Here is a 9,000-nt window from a genome sequence, read left to right on the forward strand (position 1 = left end):
GCAATAATAAAAGGATTATTATTATATTTCCTTGTTCATGATAATTGTCTTTTATTCATGCTATAATTGTGTTATCCGGAAATCGTAATACATGTGTGAATACATAGACACCAACATGTCCCTAGTAAGCCTCTAGTTGACTAGCTCGTTGATCAACAGATAGTCATGGTTTCCTGACTATGGACATTGGATGTCATTGATAGCGAGATCACATCATTAGAAGAATGATGTGATGGACAAGACCCAATCCTAAACATAGCACAAGATCGTATAGTTCGTTTGCTAGTGTTTTTCCAATGTCAAGTATCTTTTCCTTAGACCATGAGATCGTGTAACTCCCGGATACCGTAGGAATGCTTTGGGTGTACCAAACATCAAAACGTAACTGGGTGACTTTAAAGGTATACTACGGGTATCTCCGAAAGTATCTGTTGGGTTGACACGGATCAAGACTGGGATTTGTCACTCCGTATGACGGAGAGGTATCTCTGGGCCCACTCGGTAATGCATCATCATAATGAGCTCAAAGTGACCAAGTGTCTGGTCATAGGATCATGCATTATGGTACGAGTAAAGTGACTTGCCGGTAACGAGATTGAACGAGGTATTGGGATACCGATGATCGAATCTCGGGCAAGTAAAATACCGATTGACAAAGGGAATTGTATACGGGGTTGCTTGAATCCTCGACATCGTGGTTCATCCGATGAGATCATCGAGGAGCATGTGGGAGCCAACATGGGTATCCAGATCCCGCTGTTGGTTATTGACCGGAGAGCCATCTCGGTCATGTCTACATGTCTCCCGAACCCGTAGGGTCTACACACTTAAGTTCGGTGACGCTAGGGTTGTAGAGATATGAATATGCAGTAATCCAAAAGTTGTTCGGAGTCCCGGATGAGATCCCGGACGTCACGAGGAGTTCCGGAATGGTCCGGAGGTGAAGAATTATATATAGGAAGTGCAGTTTCGGCCATCGGGAGAGTTTCGGGGGTCAGCGGTATTGTACCGGGACCACCGGAAGGGTCCCGGGGGTCCACCGGGTGGGGCCACCCATCCCGGAGGGCCCCATGGGCTGAAGTGGGGAGGGGAACCAGCCCATAGTGGGCTGGTGCGCCCCCTTTGGCCCACCCATGCGCCTAGGGTTGGGAACCCTAGGGTGGGGGGGCACCCCACCTGGCTTGGGGGGCACTCCACCCCTTGGCCACCGCCCCCCTAGGAGATCCCATCTCCTAGGGCCGGCGCCCCCCTAGGGGAGCCTATATAAAGGGGGGGGGGGATGGAGGGAAGCCGCACCCTGAAGTCTTGGCGCCTCCCTCTCCCCTGCTACACCTCTCCCTCTCGCAGTAGAACGGCGAAGCCCTGCTGCGGTGACTGCTGCCTCCATCACCACGCCGTCGTGCTACTGGATCTTCATCAACCTCTCCTTCCCCCTTGCTGGATCAATAAGGAGGAGATGTCACGCTGACCGTACGTGTGTTGAATGCGGAGGTGCCGTCCGTTCGGCGCTAGGATCTCCTGTGATTTGGATCACGTCGAGTACGACTCCCTCATCCCCGTTCTCTTGAACGCTTCCGCTCGCGATCTACAAAGGTATGTAGATGCATCCGATCACTCGTTGCTAGATGAACTCATAGATGGATCTTGGTGAAAACGTAGGAATTTTTTTTGTTTTCTGCAACGTTCCCCAATAGTGGCATCATGAGCTAGGTCTATGCGTAGTTCTTTTTGCACGAGTAGAACACAATTTGTTGTGGGCGTAGATGTTGTCAACTTTCTTGCCGCTACTAGTCTTGTTTTGATTCAGCGATATTGTGGGATGAAGCGGCCCGGACCAACCTTACATGTACGCTTACGTGAGACCGGTTCCACCGACTGACATGCACTAGTTGCATAAGGTGGCTGGCGGGTGTCTGTCTCTCCCACTTTAATTGGAGCGGATTTGATGAAAAGGGTCCTTGTGAAGGGTAAATAGAAGTTGACAAATCACGTTGTGGCTTTAACGTAGGTAAGAAAACGTTCTTGCTAGAACCCTCTTGCAGCCACGTAAAACTTGCAACAACAATTAGAGGACGTCTAACTTGTTTTTGCAGCAAGTGTTCTGTGATGTGATATGGCCAAAGGTGTGATGAATGATGAATGATATATATGTGATGTATGAGATCATGTTCTTGTAATAGGAATCACGACTTGCATGTCGATGAGTATGACAATCGGCAGGAGCCATAGGAGTTGTCTTTATTTTTTGTATGACCTACGTGTCATTGTGAAACGCCATGTAAATTACTTTACTTTATTGCTAAACGTGTTAGCCACAGTAGTAGAAGTAATAGTTGGCGAGCAACTTCATGGAGACACGATGATGGAGGTCATGATGATGGAGATCATGGTGTCATGCCGGTGACAAGATGATCATGGAGCCCCAAGATGGAGATCATAGGAGCTATATGATACTGGCCATATCATGTCACTATTATTCGATTGCATGTGATGTTTATCATGTTTTGGCATCTTGTTTACTTAGAACGAGGGTAGTAAATAAGATGATCCCTCATAATAATTTCAAGAAAGTGTTCCCCCTAACTGTGCACCGTTGCGACAGTTCGTTGTTTCGAAGCACCACGTGATGATCGGGTGTGATAGATTCCAACGTTCACATACAACGGGTGTAAGACAGATTTACACATGCAAACACTTAGGTTGACTTGACGAGCCTAGCATGTACAGACATGGCCTCGGAACACAGAATACCAAAAGGTCGAGCATGAGTCGTATAGAAGATACGATCAACATGAAGATGTTCACCGATGTTGACTAGTCCGTCTCACGTGATGATCGGACACGGCCTAGTTAACTCGGATCATGTTATACTTAGATGACTGGAGGGATGTCTATCTAAGTGGGAGTTCATTGAATAATTTGATTAGATGAACTTAATTATCATGAACTTAGTCTAAAATCTTTACAACATGTATTGTAGATCAAATGGCCAACGTTGTCCTCAACTTCAACGCGTTCCTAGAGAAAACCAAGCTGAAAGACGATGGCAGCAACTATACAGACTGGGTCCGGAACCTGAGGATCATCCTCATAGCTGCCAAGAAAGATTATGTCCTACAAGCACCGCTAGGTGAAGCACCTGTTCTCCCTGCAGAACAAGACGTTATGAACGCTTGGCAGACACGTACCGATGATTACTCCCTCGTTCAGCGCGGCATGCTTTACAGCTTAGAGCCGGGGCTCCAAAAGCGTTTTGAGAGACACAGAGCATATGAGATGTTCGAAGAGCTGAAAATGGTTTTTCAAGCTCATGCCCAGGTCGAGAGATATGAAGTCTCCGACAAGTTCTTCAGCTGTAAGATGGAGGAAAACAGTTCTGTCAGTGAGCACATACTCACTATGTCTGGGTTACATAACCGCTTGACTCAGCTGGGAGTTAATCTCCCGGATGACGCGGTCATTGACACAATCCTTCAATCGCTTCCATCGAGCTACAAGAGCTTTGTGATGAACTTCAATATGCAGGGGATGGAAAAGACCATTCCTGAAGTATTTGCAATGCTGAAATCAGCAGAGGTAGAAGTCAAAAATGAACATCAAGTGTTGATGGTGAATAAAACCACTAAGTTCAAGAAAGGCAAGGGTAAGAAGAACTTCAAGAAGGACGGCAAGGGAGTTGCCGCGCCCGGCAAGCAAGCTGCCAGGAAGAAGCCAAAGAATGGACCCAAGCCCGAGACTGAGTGTTTTTATTGCAAGGGAAGTGGTCACTGGAAGCGGAACTGCCCCAAATACTTAGCGGACAAGAGGGCCGGCATCACGAAAGGTATATGTGATATACATGTAATTGATGTGTACCTTACCAGTACTCGTAGTAGCTCCTGGGTATTTGATACCGGTGCGGTTGCTCACATTTGTAACTCAAAGCAGGAGCTGCGGAATAAGCGGAGACTGGCGAAGGACGAGGTGACGATGCACGTCGGGAATGGTTCCAAGGTCGATGTGATTGCTGTCGGCACGCTACCTCTACATTTACCTACGGGATTAGTTTTAAACCTTAATAATTGTTATTTAGTGCCAGCTTTGAGCATGAACATTGTATCAGGATCTCGTTTAATTCGAGATGGCTACTCATTTAAATCCGAGAATAATGGTTGTTCTATTTATATGAGAGATATGTTTTATGGTCATGCTCCGATGGTGAATGGTTTATTCTTAATGAATCTCGAGCGTAATGCTACACATATTCATAGTGTGAATACCAAAAGATGTAAGGTTGATAATGATAGTCCCACATACTTGTGGCACTGCCGCCTTGGTCACATAGGTGTCAAACGCATGAAGAAGCTCCATGCAGATGGACTTTTAGAGTCTCTTGATTACGAATCATTTGACACGTGCGAACCATGCCTCATGGGTAAAATGACCAAGACTCCATTCTCAGGAACAATGGAGCGAGCAACCAACTTATTGGAAATCATACATACTAATGTGTGCGGTCCAATGAGTGTTGAGGCTCGCGGTGGCTATCGTTATGTTCTCACCCTCACTGATGACTTGAGTAGATATGGGTATGTCTATTTAATGAAACACAAGTCTGAGACCTTTGAAAAGTTCAAGGAATTTCAGAGTGAGGTTGAGAATCAACGTGACAGGAAAATCAAGTTCTTGCGATCAGATCGTGGAGGAGAATACTTGAGTCACGAGTTTGGCACACACTTAAGAAAATGTGGAATAGTTTCACAACTGACGCCGCCTGGAACACCTCAGTGTAATGGTGTGTCCGAACGTCGTAATCGCACTCTATTAGATATGGTGCGATCTATGATGTCTCTTACCGATTTACCGCTATCATTTTGGGGCTATGCTTTAGAGACTGCCGCATTCACTTTAAATAGGGCTCCGTCGAAATCCATTGAGACGATACCGTATGAATTATGGTTTGGGAAGACACCTAAGCTGTCGTTTCTAAAAGTTTGGGGATGCGATGCTTATGTCAAGAAACTTCAACCTGAAAAGCTCGAACCCAAGTCGGAAAAATGCGTCTTCATAGGATACCCTAAAGAAACTATTGGGTATACCTTCTACCTCAGATCCGAAGGAAAGATCTTTGTTGCCAAGAATGGATCCTTTCTAAAGAAGGAGTTTCTCTCGAAAGAAGTAAGTGGGAGGAAAGTAGAACTTGATGAAGTATTACCTCTTGAATCGGAAAATGGCGCAACTCAAGAAAATGTTCCTGAGGTGCCTGCACCGACTAGAGAGGAAATTAATGATGATGATCATGAAACTTCAGATCAAGTTGCTACTGAACTTCGTAGGTCCACAAGGACACGTTCCTCACCAGAGTGGTATGGCAACCCTGTCTTGGAAATCATGTTGTTAGACAACGGTGAACCTTCGAACTATGAAGAAGCGATGGTGGGCCCGGATTCCGACAAATGGCTGGAAGCCATGAAATCCGAGATAGGATCCATGTATGAAAACGAAGTATGTACTTTGACTGACTTGCCCATTGAGCGGCGAGCCATAGAAAATAAATGGATCTTTAAGAAGAAGATAGACGCGGATGGAAATGTGACCATCTATAAAGCTCGGCTTGTCGCTAAGGGTTATCGACAAGTTCAAGGGGTTGACTACGATGAGACTTTCTCACCCGTAGCGAAGCTGAAGTCCGTCCGAATCATGTTAGCAATTGCCGCATTCTATGATTATGAGATATGGCAAATGGACGTCAAACGGCATTCCTTAATGGTTTCCTTAAGGAAGAATTGTATATGATGCAGCCGGAAGGTTTTGTCGATCCTAAGAATGCTGACAAGGTGTGCAAGCTCCAACGCTCGATTTATGGGCTGGTGCAAGCATCTCGGAGTTGGAACATTCGCTTTGATGAGATGATCAAAGCGTTTGGGTTTATGCAAACTTATGGAGAAGCCTGCGTTTACAAGAAAGTGAGTGGGAGCTCTGTAGCATTTCTCATATTATATGTAGATGACATACTTTTGATGGGAAATGATATAGAGCTTTTGGACAGCATTAAGGCCTACTTGAATAAGAGTTTTTCAATGAAGGACCTTGGAGAAGCTGCTTATATATTAGGCATCAAGATCTATAGAGATAGATCAAGACGCCTCATAGGTCTTTCACAAAGCACATACCTTGATAAGATATTGAAGAAGTTCAATATGGATCAGTCTAAGAAGGGGTTCTTGCCTGTGTTGCAAGGTGTGAAATTGAGCTCAGCTCAATGTCCGACCACGGCAGAAGATATAAAAGAGATGAGTGTCATCCCCTATGCCTCAGCCATAGGGTCTATTATGTATGCCATGCTATGTACCAGACCTGATGTAAACCTTGCCGTAAGTTTGGTAGGTAGGTACCAAAGTAATTCCGGCAAGGAACACTGGACAACGGTCAAGAATATCCTGAAGAACCTGAAAAGGACTAAGGAAATGTTTATCGTTTATGGAGGTGACGAAGAGCTCGTCATAAAGGGTTACGTCGATGCTAGCTTCGACACAGATCTGGATGACTCTAAGTCACAAACCGGATATGTGTATATTTTGAATGGTGGGGCAGTAAGCTGGTGCAGTTGCAAGCAGAGCGTCATGTCGGGATCTACATGTGAAGCGGAGTACATGGCGGCCTCGGAGGCAGCGCATGAAGCAATTTGGGTGAAGGAGTTCATGACCGACCTAGGAGTCATACCCAATGCGTCGGGGCCGATCAAACTCTTCTGTGACAACACTGGAGCTATTGCACTTGCCAAGGAGCCCAGGTTTCACAAGAAGACTAGGCACATCAAGCGTCGCTTCAACTCCATTCGTGAAAATGTTCAAGATGGAGACATAGATATTTGTAAAGTACATACGGATCTGAATGTAGCAGATCCGTTGACTAAACCTCTCCCTAGAGCAAAACATGATCAACACCAGAATTCCATGGGTGTTCGATTCATCACATGTAACTAGATTATTGACTCTAGTGCAAGTGGGAGACTGTTGGAAATATGCCCTAGAGGCAATAATAAAATGATTATTATTATATTTCCTTGTTCATGATAATTGTCTTTTATTCATGCTATAATTGTGTTATCCGGAAATCATAATACATGTGTGAATACATAGACACCAACATGTCCCTAGTAAGCCTCTAGTTGACTAGCTCATTGATCAACAGATAGTCATGGTTTCCTGGCTATGGACATTGGATGTCATTGATAACGAGATCACATCATTAGGAGAATGATGTGATGGACAAGACCCAATCCTAAACATAGCACGAGATCGTATAGTTCGTTTGCTAGAGTTTTTCCAATGTCAAGTATCTTTTCCTTAGACCATGAGATCGTGTAACTCCCGGATACCGTAGGAATGCTTTGGGTGTACCCAACGTCACAACGTAATTGGGTGACTATAAAGGTATACTACGGGTATCTCCGAAAGTATCTGTTGGGTTGACACGGATCAAGACTGGGATTTGTCACTCCGTATGACGGAGAGGTATCTCTGGGCCCACTCGGTAATGCATCATCATAATGAGCTCAAAGTGACCAAGTGTCTGGTCACGGGATCATGCATTACGGTACGAGTAAAGTGACTTGCCGGTAACGAGATTGAACGAGGTATTGTGATACCGACGATCGAATCTCGGGCAAGTAAAATACCGATTGACAAAGGGAATTGTATACGGGGTTGCTTGAATCCTCGACATCGTGGTTCATCCGATGAGATCATCGAGGAGCATGTGGGAGCCAACATGGGTATCCAGATCCCGCTATTGGTTATTGACCGGAGAGCCGTCTCGGTCATGTCTACATGTCTCCCGAACCCGTAGGGTCTACACACTTAAGGTTCGGTGATGCTAGGGTTGTAGAGATATGAATATGTAGTAACCCGAAAGTTGTTCGGAGTCCCGGATGAGATCCCGGACGTCACGAGGAGTTCCGGAATGATCCGGAGGTGAAGAATTATATATAGGAAGTGCAGTTTCGGCCATCGGGAGAGTTTCGGGGGTCACCGGTATTGTACCGGGACCACCGGAAGGGTCCCGGGGGTCCACCGGGTGGGGCCACCCATCTCGGAGGGCCCCATGGGCTGAAGTGGGGAGGGGAACCAGCCCATAATGGGCTGGTGCGCCCCCTTTGGCCCACCCCATGCGTCTAGGGTTGGGAACCCTAGGGTGGGGGGCGCCCCACGTGGCTTGGGGGGCACTCCACCCCTTGGCCACCGCCCCCCTAGGAGATCCCATCTCCTAGGGCCGGCGCCCCCCTAGGGGAGCCTATATAAAGGGGGGGAGGGAGGGCAGCCGCACGCTGAAGTCTTGGCGCCTCACTCTCCCCTGCTACACCTCTCCCTCTCGCAGTAGAACGGCGAAGCCCTGCTGCGGTGACTGCTGCCTCCACCACCACGCCGTCGTGCTGCTGGATCTTCATCAACCTCTCCTTCCCCCTTACTGGATCAAGAAGGAGGAGACGTCACGCTGACCGTACGTGTGTTGAACGCGGAGGTGCCGTCCGTTCGGCGCTAGGATCTCCGGTGATTTGGATCACGTCGAGTACGACTCCCTCATCCCCGTTCTCTTGAACGCTTCCACTCGCGATCTACAAAGGTATGTAGATGCATCCGATCATTCGTTGCTAAATGAACTCATAGATGGATCTTGGTGAAAACGTAGGAATTCTTTTGTTTTCTGCAACGTTCCCCAACATGATGGTCCGTTTGCGGCCGCGCGTTGGGACACCTGCTTCATTCGTTTATCCCCAAACAAATGTGGACAGACGGATGGGGTCGCGCGTTGGAGTTGGCCTGAGTTATACGGGCCTAAGAGCATTACTAATAGAGCCCTCAAACCCTCAAACCCCTAAAAATAACCGCTTTTTTTTTACAGTTTTCACCGAAAAAACGCCGTAGACTAGAACCTCTAAACCCTCAAATCCATAAAAAAAATTAGAGGTCCAACCCTCAAACCACTTTGCAAACTGAAGTAGGGGTTGAGAGGAACCCC

Source organism: Triticum dicoccoides, chromosome 1A, assembly GCF_002162155.2.
Source record: "Triticum dicoccoides isolate Atlit2015 ecotype Zavitan chromosome 1A, WEW_v2.0, whole genome shotgun sequence".
Lineage (NCBI taxonomy): Eukaryota > Viridiplantae > Streptophyta > Magnoliopsida > Poales > Poaceae > Triticum > Triticum dicoccoides.